Here is a 14,461-nt window from a genome sequence, read left to right on the forward strand (position 1 = left end):
TATCTTCTTCTGAATGTGAATTTTGATCTTCCTTGTGACCATGTAACTTTCTATGGTCAGATTCCTTTTCTGTTTGCTCATTTTCCCAGCCTATGACTTGATTTTAGCTCGTTGTTAAAGTAGGGACTCTGCTTCTAGGGTGGAGGATGCACTGTCCCAAGTTTCTATTATTTTGTTCAACTGTTTTCAGAGATACTTCTGGAGACCTGCAAGTTTTTAGTTTTTCCAAGGTGGTATGTGCTAAAACTATCAGATACTTGCTACTCTTCTGGCCTATGCTCTGGTCTGTCAGTGACCACAAGCACTCTTTTTTCTGCCCTGAGACTATGAGGAGAGGCCCTGCTCTCTTACAAAAACCTTGTATGACAATGTTCCTTCTCACCCTGAGACTGTTATTCTGCACTTCGATCTGGATCTGAGTATGGGAAAAGTAAGAGTCCTATTAGCAAAGAGACCTCTGTAGTGTCCTTCTGACCAGTCGTTTGACTCCTTTATCATCTGTGGACTGAGAACTCTGAAACCAGCTACTGTAACTGTTTATTCAGTGGCTCAAGGCCTGTCCTAATTTACTGGGGCCCCAAGGCCTGTCCTAATTTACTGGGGCCCGTCAGTTCTGTACTGGCTCAGCCTGAGCTCTCTTACCCTGGTATAACAGACCTTTTCTGCCAACCTTCTAAGTTCTCTTGGGCTGGAAAGTTGTTTCACTGTTTTTTTTTTGTGAGTTCTACAGCTCTAGAATTTGTTTATTTAAAGGTTAGTTGGAGTGGTTTGGGGGAGAACTCAGGTGAGACTCCTGCCTTTTCTCTGCCATCTCTGCTCTGTCTCGCCATCATTTCTTATAATACAATATTCCACCACATTCATATACCACAACTTGTTCAGTCATTCCTTAATTAATACGCACAGCTTCAGTTTCCAATTCTTTGTCAGCACAAAATGAATGACTATAAGTAGTTTTAATACAAGTCTTTTCCATTTGGAACTATGCCCCAAAGGCATGCATACTCATTGACCCAGCAATAGTCTGTATCCCAAAGAGTTCAAAGAAAAGGGAAAAGGACATACATGTACAAAACTATCTGTGGCAGCTCTTTTGGTGGTGGCAAAGAATTTGTAATATCCACTGATTGGGGAAAGTCTGAACAGGTTGTGACATATGATTTAATACTATTTTGTTATGAGAAATGACACACAGGGTGGCTAGGTGGCACAGTGGATGAAGCACCGGCCCTGGAGTCAGGAGTACCTGGCTTCAAATCCGGTCTCAGACACTTAATAATTACCTAGCTGTGTGGCCTTGGGCAAGCCACTTAACCCCATTTGCCTTGCAAAAACCTAAAAAAAAAGAAATGACACGCAAAACGATTTCAGAAAAAACTTGGAAGACTTATATGAGCTGATTGCAAAGTAAAGTGAGTAGAACGTGGAGAACATTGTACACAGATATAGTTATATTGTACTATGATTAACTGTGAATGACTTAGCTCTGCTCAGCAATACAATGTTCCAAGATGATTCCAAAGAACTCATGATGAAAAATACTATCCATCTCCAGAGAAAGAGCTGCTGAATTCAAAGCATACATTTTTTCTTGTTTTTAATTTTATTACCTTTTGCAACTTGACTAATGTGAAAATAAAAAAATAATAAGGATGAGTTTTTCTCCCTCTTTCTCTGATCTGATTGAGAGTATATAGCGTAGAGCTCTTTGCAAGGAGGAGTAAAAGGCAATCAAGTGGCTCTTGTTCTAATTTCCCACCTTTGTAAGCAGGACAGGGCAATTAGGGCTTTGTTTTAGAGTGTTATATCCTTCAACAGAATAGAAATTATAAAACTTAGCACAAACTTCATAAGAATAATTAGTTAAAATAGGAAGCTACCAGGTTGTAGAAGTTGAAATGAAATCTTTTCTTCCAGCCCTCAGGTCAGTATCCTATGGCGTCTCCCCAAAATGGACCAATGTCCCATCTCCAAAGCTTGTCTTCAAACGAGTCCTTACTTCTTACCATTTGTTCCAGGTTTAGCTTATACTTGTCTGAGATGCAAAAAAAATTCCTAGTTAAAATTCTTTTAGAAGTAGCAAAAGAAATAGTATTTGAACAATAAGTTGGCCAGCTACCATGTGTTTTTGCAGTTCTGGAAAATGACTTGCCCAGGGTCATAGTGAGTCAGTACTGTCCTACAATTTCCTTTAAGTAAAATGTCTTGGGAAAGAGACCATAAAGATGACTAGACAATTTTGTCCCTGAGTTCCTGTCCAGATCTGATGTTCCTTGATCTGTGGACCATGAACTAAAAATGTTTTTTGTTGATAACTAATTTATTTCCTTGTTAATCCTATGTATTTTATTTTATGCATATAAAAACATCATTCTGAGAAGGGGTTAGGCTTTCCCAGACTGCTCAAGGGGGCCCAAAATGTTAAGGCTCCTTGTTTTATGGCTATGAAATGAAATGCATTTGTTTTTTTATTTGTTTGTCTTGAGGCAATCTAGGTTAAGTGACTTGCCCAGGGTCACATAACTAGTAAGTGTCAAAGTGTCTGAGGTTACAGTTGAACTCGGGTCCTCCTGACTTCAGGGCCAATGCTCCAATTGAAATGAAATATAGACCATTTGTTCCAGGTGGAGCTACCAGGAGATATTGGAAGCTGGAGAGGTTAAGACTTTCCCAGTCAAAAACTGGAAAAAAGTATGGTAAAAACTAGGCATAGGCCCACATTTCACACCCTATACTAAAACAAGGTCAAAATTGTTACAAGATTTAGACATAAAGTGCAACACCATAGATCAATTAACAGACCAAGGAAAAACTCTGTCAGATCTATGGAAAGGGGAGAAATTTGCAACCAAGCAAGAAATAGAGCACATTATAAATTGCAAAATGGATGATTTTGACTACATTAAATTAAAAAAGGTTTTGCACTAATAAAAGCAATGCTGACAAAATTATAAGGAAAACAGAAAGCTGGCTAACAATTTGCACAGTTAGGGGTTCTGATAAAGGTCTCATTTCTAAAATGTATAGAGAAATGCATCATATTTATAAGCTTACAAGTCATTCCCCAATTGTTAAATGGTCAAAGAATATGAATAGATAGTTTTTAAATGAAGAAATTGAAGCTATTTATAATCATATGAAAAAATGCTCCAAATTATTACCAATCAGAGAAATGCAAATTAAAACAACTATGAAACAAAAAAGGGGAAATGATCAAAATTGGAGAGGTTGTGGGGAGATTGGGACATTAATGCATTGTTGGTGGAGTTATGAACTGATCCAACCATTCTGGAGAGCAATAGGGAAGTATGCCCAAAGAGCAATAACTCTGACCATACCCTGTGACCCAGCAATTTCAATTCTAGGCCTATATCCAGAAGAAATCATGAAAAATGATAAAAGTCCTACATGTTTCAAAATATTCATAGCAGCTCTTTTTGTAGTAGCAAAGAATTGGAAATTGAGGGAATGCCCGTCATTTGGGGAATGACAGAACAAATTATGGTACATGAATGTTATGGAATACTATTGTTCTATAAAAAATCAAGAATGGTCAGATTCTAGAGAAGCATGAAATGAATTACGAGAATTGATGCTGAGCGAAGGGAGCAGAACCAAGAGAACATTGTACACATTAATTGTGAGTTGACCAACCTTGATGGACGCAGCTCCTCTCGGCAGTTCAGAGAGCTAGGACAATCCTAGGAGACCTGCTATAGACAATGCTATCCACATCCAGAGGAAGAAAAAAAACAAACAAAATAAAGAAAAACCTACAGAACCTGAATGAATACTATATTCACCTTTTAAAAACTTGTTTCTTATGTTTTTCTTTCCCATCTCATGGTTTTCTTACTTTTTCCTTAGTCTTAACTCCTCATACCAAAAATGACTAATCTGTAAATATGCTAAAACACTAATGCGTATGTACAATATTCACATGGCTATTAGCTGCTGAGGGGAGGAGGGTGGGAAGGGAGGGTGGAAGGAGATTATGTTACTTAAAAACAGACATTTGCATGTGGATGAGTGTTGAAAAACTTTCATAGTATGTAATTGGAAAAATAAAAGAAAATATCATTTAAAAAGAAAAAAGACTTTGCAAGTCTCTACCTTTCCCCTGGAAACAGAAATCTTGATATTAAATATTGCGGATGAACTGAGGATCTTTTGAGATGAAAAGAATTTGAGAATTTTCATACAAATAGTCCTCAACTGCATCTTTTTCTCCTCCTAACTGTCTCCAATATCTCCTGGTTTCCCCTTTGGCTAGTGCCTCCCCCCTTAGCTTTGCTTCTAGCTACCTTGTATGTATCTGGTATGTACCTAGTTAGTTACGTGTTGCCTCCAGGGGACTATAAACTCCTTGAGGGGTGGGACTGCCTTAGCCTTTCTTTGTATCTCTCTCCAGTGCTCAGTACAAAATTAATAAATGTTTCTTAATTACTTGATTACTGAGGATATTTACTGGCAGAAAGGAAGGTGATTCAGACTGACAGACCCCCTTGACTCTAGGGAGGATGAAGTGTAGGGCTCCGAGAGCAGCAATGAGCATCTTCAGAAGCCAAAGTTCTCCTGGTGGAGAGTGTATTGCAGTCACGTCCTCCACCCCTTGCTCCTCTCCTCATAAATCCTACAGGGCTGACTGAGGGCCTGGAAGGCCGGTCTATTTGGTGTCTGGTGTTTCCATCGTGTCTGGCCAAAGCTCAGTATGCTGATGTTTATACAAAAGGTGGTGTGTCGTCTTGAATGCTCGCACAGGAAAGATGAAGTGAGACTAAGTGCCCTCCTGCAACCTCTTTTCCCTCCTCCTCCCCCGAAATGGGAAAAAAAAGGAATGTTTGGATTAGCTTCAATTTAAAAATGTATCGTGTTTTCCTTCCTTGATGAATAATCATCTTTCATTTATGCTAACACTTCATTAAAATAATTATGCTTTCTTCTACCAGTAGGGAATGGAGAAGAGAAGATGGGTCTTGGAGTTGGAATATCTGAATGGGTTTGCATTCTGGTTCTGATACTTTCTAACTGTGCGATGCCTGGGCAAGTCACTCTATCTCTATGAAACTCAGTTTCTTCATCTACAAAATGGGGGAAATAACAGCAACCCTATTTCCTACTCAGGATGATTATGATGATGTTTTTGGAATGGATTGTGAATTGGATTTGAGTGAGGGGGGCTGCGCTAAGTCCCCAGCCTCACTTTCTTCTCCAGAGCCATCTGGATCCAGTGGCCAGATATGAATCAGGAGGACTGTAGATGGCCCTGGATTGGAGGCAATCAGGTTAAATGACTTGCCAAAGTCACACACCTAGTAAGAATCAAGTGTCTGAGGCTGGATTCAAACTTCTGTCCTCCTGACTCCAAGGCCAGTGCTCTATCCACTGCGCCACCTAGTTGCTATCCTCAGGACTATTGTGAAGAAAATTGCTTTGGAAATTGGAAAGTGCCATTAATGGAATGATGATGGAAGTGATGATGATAGAGATGAGGGAGGAGAGGACCAGCTCCCTGGTAAGGAGTGAGGGACCCAGGCAGATACTGAACCTAGTAGACATTCAGGGGTATAGGAAGTTAGGGAAGAGGAGAGGGCAAATATTTGTGTTGGGTGTTATGCAGACCTAGAGTAGGTACTGTGCTAAGAGCTGGGGAAACAAAGAGGCAAAAGACAGTCCTTGTCCTCAAGGAGCTCACAATCTGATGGGGGAGACAAGCAAATGTGTATACAAGGCAAGCTATGTGTAAGCTAAATCAGAAATAATGAAAGGGAGGGTGGCTAGGTGGCACAGTGGATAGAGCACTGGCCCTGGAGTCAGGAGGACCTGAGTTCAAATCTGCCCTCAGACACTTAATAATTACCTAGCTGTGTGGCCTTGGGCAAGCCACTTAACCCCATTTACCTTGCAAAAACTAAAAAAAAAAAAAAAGAAATAATGAAGAGGGAAGGTAGAATGAAAAGGGACTGGGGAAGGCTTCCTGTAGGAGGTGAACTTTTCATTGGGATTGAAAGGAAGCCAGGGAGATCAGTAGTCAGAGGGAGGAGGGAGAGCATGCCAGCATAGGGTCCAACCAGAAAGAATACTGGGAGCCCAGAGATGGAGGAACTTGTTCATGGAACAGCCAGAGGCCAATGTCATTGGATCAAAGAGGACATGTAAGCGCAAGTCAAAACTGGAACCCTTAAGTCAGTCTTCTTGGGCAGAATGTAGTAGAACAGAGATTATTTGTGCCAGACCAACCACCTCTGAAGGACTGTGGGGCCTTCATCCCTCTTTGGTGGACACTTCTGCTTTTCTAGGGGCAGAGTGATGTTCTAGGGCACATGAGAGATTGTATCGAACTTTCAGGATGAAGCTGTGACTTGGTGGCAGAGCTTGGAGTCCTGTACCCTGTCCCTTTGAGGGTCTATGTAGATCAGAACCCTTACATACTTCCCTAAACAGGGAACTTCTGGGAATCACTATGGCCCAAAACCTCTAGCTCCCTTTGGGCAACCTGGCCAAAAGTCTCTCTGATCTGGTGTCCAGGTAACACAATCTGTTGCCAGGACCACAGATGAAACCTTTACTGCTTAGATGTCCCTGGAAAAGTCCTCGAGAGGCTAGGTTCGCCTCCACACCATGAAGATGTATTAGAAGAAGAGAATGGAAAAGACCCTACATGTGGTAGGTACTGCATGTTTGTTAAATCAAATGATTACTCTCACTTTACAGATGTAGAAACTGAGGCTTAGAGATGTTTTAGTGACTTTCCCAAGGTCATACAGTTAGTGGGGCAGCTAGGATTGCACCAAAATCTCTTGCCATCTAGTCAAGTGCTTTCTCTTACACTACATGATCTCATCTGATCTATCTAGCTTTGGGTCTGTCCACAAATTGTATAGAAAAGGACATGGGCATCAATCCAGAGAGATCCTAGATTGTATAGGGTACATCCTGTGTATCTGCCACAGAAAGCCATGGAAGTCCAATGGGGATGGTTTTGCTTATTTGAAACTTGAAAGTTGTCTCTTTCATTCAAGGCTATAGGGCAGATACACAATAAACATTTTGATCCTGGTTTACCTCTCTTTTATAGATGGAGGCTTGTCAAAATAGGGTTGCAGGCCGTCTTCTTTTTCCCAGTGACTCAGGTCAACAGTTACAAAAAAGGGGTGACAGATACCTTCTTTCATTACTTGGCTTAACTCTTGTGAGTTGACCCGGCACTGGTAGTGACCATGGGGTCTGCCACCTGGGAAGCTAAAGTTGGTGGGAGCAGCTGTGGAGACATGGGAGGGAACTGAACAATTCTTAAATTGTTCTCCTTCCTTAACAAGAAGATTGAATGCTGAGGGGGTCCTCTAAGTCACCGATGTCCCAACAGCTGAGTTGACTGATGCACGACCACTCCCCCCAAGAGAACTTTTCTTTTATATGCCAATGACCATGTTCACCCTGCTGTTATCAAATCAGTTAGAGTTGGGGGCCGAGTGGTACATCTGTCACACAGCTGTTGATGAATAATCAATGAAGCATTGCTAAATACCACCATCCACGGGGGCACAGGTGTCATTCAGTAGGCAGGCAGCTTGGCTGAGGGGAATGCTCCAGCTGAGAGCTAGGAAAGAAAGCTTTCATTTCTTGGGCCACTGAGAAAAACCGTGGAATCATAGAGCCATAGATGATCAGAGTCATAGACTGTCAGAGCAGGGTGATAACTTAGAGATTGTCTAAACCAAAGGGTTTTCTACCTTTTTTTTTGTTCCCTGGATCCTTTTGGCAATCTGGTGGTTCTTGTGTACTCAGAATCATGTTTTGATTTTTGTTTGGTTTTGGAGCAATGGGGTTTTGTGGGGCAATGGGGTTTTGTGGGGCAATGGGGTTAAGTGACTTGCTCAAAGTCACACAGTAAGAATCAAGTATCTGAGACCAAATTTGAACTCTGGTCCTCCTGACTCCAGGGCTGGTACTCTATTCATCTAGCTGCCCCCCCCTCAGAATCATATTTTACAAAATAATTTATACTCAGAGGAAGTTACATTTTACAGTTAGAGATTCACGAAAATTAAGGTGTCATTTCCCCTCTGAATTCATGGATCCCTGCAATCTACCCACAGACTCCTTGTGGGGCATGGATCCTGGGTTAAGAACCCCTGTTCTAGGCTTATTCCTTCTTGTTACAGAAAGGAAAATGAAGCCCAGAGAGTACAACCAGTCACACAGCACAACCAGGATCAGAGGTCAACTTTCCTTCTGCACCCACCCCTTCCCTGCTGATCCGTCACAGGTACAGTATCATACATCATGACTCTGTGGCCAAAGAAATGAGGCATCACGCAAAGTGAAGGGAGCAGAAGCACACAAACAATATCTACAACAATGCTAAGTGGAAAGAGCAGCTGCCATAAAACAATTGAAATTGAAGACCACTAAAGGAGGCAGAACAAGTTGGGTCCCAAAGAAGAGATCAGAGAAGCTAATCTCTCTGCTCCCTGGCAGAGGGGCTCCATGGGTATGGAAACTGGCATATATTCAATTCTTTTGGTTTGTTGATGGATTTTGCTGATTTTTTTTCTTCCTCTTTAAATTTTTTTTCTTGTTAAAAGGCATGGCTCTGGGGGGGGGTAAGGGGGAAAATCTAGGTGATGTCAAACTAAATATATATCAATAAAATCTATTATTAAAAGAAAGTAGGCAATGAAATTTTTATTCTCATGAATGTCCTCATTTCTACCTCTAACTTTCCTTTTAATATCAGGGAGAAAGTGTATGTTCTGACCCTATTCTCAGGACCAGCTTCACTATGTGTCTCCTCAGGATGCCAGAGAACCCTAAGGGTTTTTCGGGACTTTCTTTTTCTCTGCTACAGGATAGACCCCTCATGGGGCATATTCTCTCATTTGTTAGGGATCAGTTACTAGGACCCCAGTTCCAGTTAATCATTTAGCATAATTTTGCTTTTATGAAGCAAGGAGTCAGCCAGAATTCAATCAACCTGAGTTCAAATTCTGCCTCAGACACTTACTAACTGTGTGATCCTGGGCAAGTCACTTCACCCTGTTTGTCTCTGTTTCCTCATTTGTACTGAATGTGGCTGGAGAAGGAAGTAACAAACTGCTTCAGCATCTTTGCCAAGAAAACTCCCCCAAATTGGGGTCACAGAGAGTCAAGACACAACTGAAACAGCCAACAACTAAATACCATAATCATATGTGACAATTTGTTATGTACTACCTATAACCTCAGGCAAACCACATTGCTTTTCTGGGCTTTAGTGTACTCATTTCTGAAATGGAGAGGGGTGAATGATGAAGGGGCAAGAGAACTTGATGACTTTGGAATCAATGGACTTGGGTTTTAACGCTGGCTCTGTCACTGTGGGATCTTGGGCAAGTCATTGAGGGGTACAAAAAGTCCTGGAGGATCTGGGTTCAAATTCCATCTTGGCTGTGTGACTTTGGTTAAGTCCCTTCATGTCTCTAGGCTTTTGTTTCCTTTTTATTGTATGAGGGAATTGGAAGTAATGACTCTAAAGCCCCTTTCAGATTTGTCTAAGAGCCTATGATCAAAATGAATCACTGGAATGGACAACATTCCATGATATGCATTAGAGTGGGGACAAAAAACGCTATGTGAGGTCAGAAGGGGAAAGGGGAGATCAGGGCAGACTTCATGGAGAAGGTGACATTTAAGGATAGCATGAGGGACTCTGGTGGAATGGGTAAGAGTTGATCTCAGGGCCATGAAAGACCTGGGTTCCAATCCCATTTTTGACATATGCTGATTGTATAATCGTGTTTGGGCAAGTAATCTCAGTTGCAGAGAAAGTCTTCAAAGAGGGAGTTTCCTCATCTGAGACTTCCTTATAAAAATAATGTCATAGATTTGTGCCCTGCCCTTTAAAGGATGGGTAGGATTTCAACTGAGTTAGAGGAAAGAGATTCCAGGTAGAGGCTAAACTGTGAAAGTTAAAGTGAAGAGTGTGTTTGGAAGGAGGGGGACCGACAGATGCCAGCCCAGTTTGACTAGAGGGCTGAGACTATGAAGGAGATAAGGCTGGAAAACTGGGCCAAAACCAGATTGTAGAGAGCCTTGAGTGTCACACAAGGGAATTTGAAGGTTGCTCAGGAGTCCCTGAAAAAAGGTTTCAGGGAGATTTGTAAGCAGATACATTATCAGATCCTATGTGTGGCCTATGGGTTCTGGCAGCAACAGAGGACAAAGGGAGGTAGAGAGTAGAGAAGGGGTGACCCATTAGGAGATGAAGACTCGTATTAAGTTGGTAGTGGTGGGAAGAAAAGAGGGACAGATGGAGAGATATCTGGTGAGGTGAATTTGATCCTCACAGCAACCCTGGGAGGTGGGTACTATTATTATTATCATCTCTGTTTCGCCGTTCATGAAGCTGAGACTGAGAAAGATGAAGTGACTTGTCCAAGAGATCACACAGGGAGATGGAAGATTCAAAGTGAACTCTAAGCTTATCTACTCAGAAGAATGAGTGAATAGTGGTACCTCCACCAAAAGCTGGAGCAAAAGGAGAAGTTATCATATTAGCTCTGAGCATTACAGGACTTGAGGTTTTAACGTAAGGAGGCAAATTCAACCTCCTCCCCATGGCCCTTACCCTTCAGGTATCACTGAGATGAGCAGGGTAGGAACTTGTGATTGAACTGTGGCTTTGGAAGCACACCAAAGGAACACAACTACTGAAAAAGTACAGTTGAAATGACATCGTGTATTTAATGAGATATTACTCATGTGAGGAAACTGAGGGATCCCAGGGCAGGAGTGGAAGGGAAGCCTGGTGGTGAGTATCTGAGCTAAGATCAATGGAAGGGGGAGAAAGAAACTACACTGTCGTGTGATCACAAATATTGGACAGAATACTTAGAGGAGGAATAAGATGCAGAATTGGAGAAACATCACAAACCTAACACCGAGTCATGACGTAGGAGTGATAAGGGACTACAATTCTCGGAACATCTGTTAGAACTTTCTGCCAAAGGCAAAGCACCCGATACAGTTAAAAAAAAAAACTTATCTGAATGATAATTTCACCCTTCAAAGATGGAGGAAGTTCATGGGAGTCCAAAATGCTATCCTCGGCCTGATTTTGACCAGGAAGGAGGAATTAATTTGCTGAAATAGAAATCAGGAGAATCTTAAGAGGATGGGTCATGGGGTGGCTAGGTGGCGCAGTGGATAAAGCACCGGCCCTGGAGTCAGAAGTACCTGGGTTCAAATCCGACCTCAAACACTCAATAATGACCTAGCTGTGTGGCCTTGGGCAAGCCACTTAACCCCATTCTGTTTTAGGATTTTTGATAAGAGGAGAGGAAAGTTGGGTATAGTCTGGTGAACCCCCCTAACTTTGGGGCAATTTAGAAGGGTTCAGAGAAAGAATTGGTTGGCTCTTACAGCTTAAAGTTTGACAGGGGAAGTTGGTTGGGGGTGGGGGGAAATTTGAAGAATGAAATTGTGGAGACTGAGAAGCATACACAAAATAGTCGACAGGGAGGTGGAACTAGACAAGCATAGAAGATGCTAAGAGAGGCCCTAACTACTGCAATTGAGTTCAAGGCAACAGTCCCAGTGTATTCAAAAACCATCAGAAAGCACTGGAAAGGAAAATAAAAACTACAGAAATCTTACTGTGCAACAGCTGAGCCACAGCCTCCCGAGAGGATTTAGAGACGAAACTGGCAAGAGGGGAATGAATAGCTGAACAATAGGAGAAGTTTGTCAGTGTTTCGCTAACAGTCCTCACCAATGGGAAGTGGTGATGCCAACATCCTGTAAAGCAGCCCAATTCAGAGAGTATCGGGATGAAACCAAATATGCACAGAAAAAAGAAAGCAATACGATTGTGAAAGCACGGAGGGATCAATTTGTTAAAATAACTTAAAATGAAAGTTTTATTGATGCCTTTTCTTTTTGACACCACATCATAATAACCCGAGTGGGCTTTATGGTTTGCAAAGAAATCTCATTTGATTCTCACAACCACCCTGGGAGGTGGGTGTTATTATTATCTCTGTTTTACAGTTTAGGAAACTGAGGCTGAGAAAGATTAAGTGATTTGTCCAAGAGATCATACAGCTAGCAAGTGTCAGAGAAGGGTTTAAACCCAGGTATTGCTAACTCTAAGTTTGGCACGTTATGTATTGTACTACCTCCCTGCCAAATTTTCCTCTATACTTTGCTCCGACGCCCCCTCACCTTGTAACAAAGGAAAACAGTTGAGCAAGTTGCTGAGAAAATGACTTCAGCTACCGGCATGTGCCACACTCCTCACCTGTACCCTCTCTCTGTCTACTGAGAAACTGGAAATGGGGTTCATTATGTTTTTTTAGGTTTTTGCAAGTCAGTGGGGTTCAGTGGCTTGCTCAAGGCCACACAGCTAGGTCATTATTAAGTGTCTGAGGCCGGATTTGAACCCAGGTCCTCCTGACTCCAGGGCCCATCCTCTATCTACTACGCCACCTAGCCGCCCCTCATTATCTGTTTTGTGGGCCTGAGACTGGAGGTGATGTTTTCATTGACATGACTGTAGTCTTGTGGATTATTCTCTTGGTTCTGTCTACTTCATTGTGAAAGGGTATGGGTGGGTTGCAGGAGGGGTGAAAACTCACAATGAAGAAATTACAGATTAATTGAAATTCTGGAGAAGTCAGTAGCAGAAGGATTGAGCCTAGCTCTGCTTGGCCCTGCAGGGGCAGAAGTAGGAGCCATGAGTATAAACAGATGTTGGGAGAGGCAAATTTCAGATCTGTGGAGGGGAACAAACAGCCTAAAAGCGGAAGTGATCCTCAAGTATAGTGGGCTGTTTGGGGCGGGGTTTCCGGAGGGAAACCCCCCTTAGAGGGAATGTTCTAGGAGGCTCTCTCCTTCAAGTATGAGCTGGACCAGATGAGTTTGGGGGTCCCTTACAGGAGATTGGGGGAGGTTCTCTTATCTATAAAAATCTATAGAAACATATATATGTTCATATATAGGAAATGTGCACATATACATACATATAGACCTATATTTACATGGGCACACAAATGTGTATACAATGCGTGTGTATATAGGAAATGTATATGTGTGCAGATATCTATATGGACATGCGGATTATATGTATATATGTGGTTGTGTGAAGATATAAGTACATGTGTCTGTACAGATGTATGCATATGGCTTGTCCATGTGTGTGTCTGTACACACAGATTTCTACACACACACACACACACACACACACACACACACATATATATACATACACAAATCCACTCACACACATATATGGATATAGAGAAGTGTATGTATGTGTATATATAGAGATGGATAGATGGATATGAAAACTCTGACCAGAGAACCCACTTGAGAAAGAACTAAGAGGCATTTGTTTCTCCAGTTGCCATATCTTGGAAGAAAAAATAGGACTGGGGAGCCGCTCCAGCCTCCCAGCTGGCTGCCTGCCTCTCCTTATCTTCCCCCCTCCCAACAACCATGGCTCCCATTTCTCAGCTAAAGCAGCTCCATTCTGCTCCAACAATCATTCACTGCTAATAGGAGCTGTTCAAAGTGCTCCCTTTCCTTGTCAAACCTGTCACAGTGCATCTTTTTTTTCTTTTTCTTTTTTAACATTCCTATGAGTTTTAATGGCATGAACAGGCAGAAATCAAGGCCATTAAGACATTCCCTCAGTATCTCAGCATAAGCTTATTTGTCAAGTCCCAGTCCCAGCAACAGGCTAACTTAGAATATGGCCTTTGCTGGAAATGGGTGTAGTCCAGCAAGGAGAGGCCTGGACAGGGCTTAATGATTCAGCCAGGAGCCCCATACTCATAGTTGGTTTCCCAAGGAGGCACAGATTTCTGGTGGCTTCTATCTTCCCTCAGAGCAGTGGAAAACTATACTCATTTATAGGAAGGAAGGAGAGAAGGAAAAAAAGGAAAGAGAAAAGGAATCCAGTCTACAGACTCCAATTGTGAGCCTGATCCAGCATGACTCCTAAGTTGTGAGCCTGAGGGACTGGAAGGATGGTGGGACTTGGGGTTGTATCCCCAAACTGCCTTTGATATTAATAGGGAGGTTTGGAAAGGGAGAGGATTTGGGGAAAAGAGAATGAATTCAGTTTTGGACACATTGAGTTTAAGACTTCTACTGAAGTTGGAGATGTGATCTTGAAAGTCATCAGAGGGGTTGGGGGGAAGGGTAGATTTGAGAATCATCAGCCTCAAGGTGATAACTAAATCCCTGGGAGCTAATGGGATCCTCAGATGAAGTATGGAGGGAGAAGATGACAGAACCCAGGGGGACACCTACAGGTAGAAGGTAAGATCTGGAAGGGGATCCAGCAAAGGAGAATGAGGGAGCACAGTCAGAGAGGGAGGAGGGGACCCAGGAGAAAATGTTTGCAAATTCTAAACACCACTGTCCCAGGGAAGATAGAGTGATCGACACTATCAAAGGTTGCAGAGAAGTTGGGAAT

At 42.3% G+C, this 14,461-nt stretch overlaps 1 long non-coding RNA gene across 5 annotated transcripts in view; it reads left to right on the plus strand.

Annotated features, from left to right (window-relative positions):
• LOC141503034 (uncharacterized) overlaps positions 1 to 12,472 on the plus strand; it is a 75,858-nt gene extending 63,386 nt beyond the window's left edge. For 3 of the 5 annotated variants that reach the window (XR_012472746.1, XR_012472745.1, XR_012472744.1), the window contains one exon: positions 6,549 to 12,472. This is a non-coding gene — a long non-coding RNA (uncharacterized LOC141503034). The remainder of the gene's footprint in view (positions 1 to 6,548) is intronic. The other 2 variants (XR_012472747.1, XR_012472748.1) reach the window with 2 other exon arrangements.
• The last annotated feature ends 1,989 nt before the right edge of the window (positions 12,473 to 14,461 follow it).

This window comes from Macrotis lagotis, chromosome X, assembly GCF_037893015.1.
Source record: "Macrotis lagotis isolate mMagLag1 chromosome X, bilby.v1.9.chrom.fasta, whole genome shotgun sequence".
NCBI classification, from domain to species: Eukaryota; Metazoa; Chordata; class Mammalia; order Peramelemorphia; family Peramelidae; genus Macrotis; species Macrotis lagotis.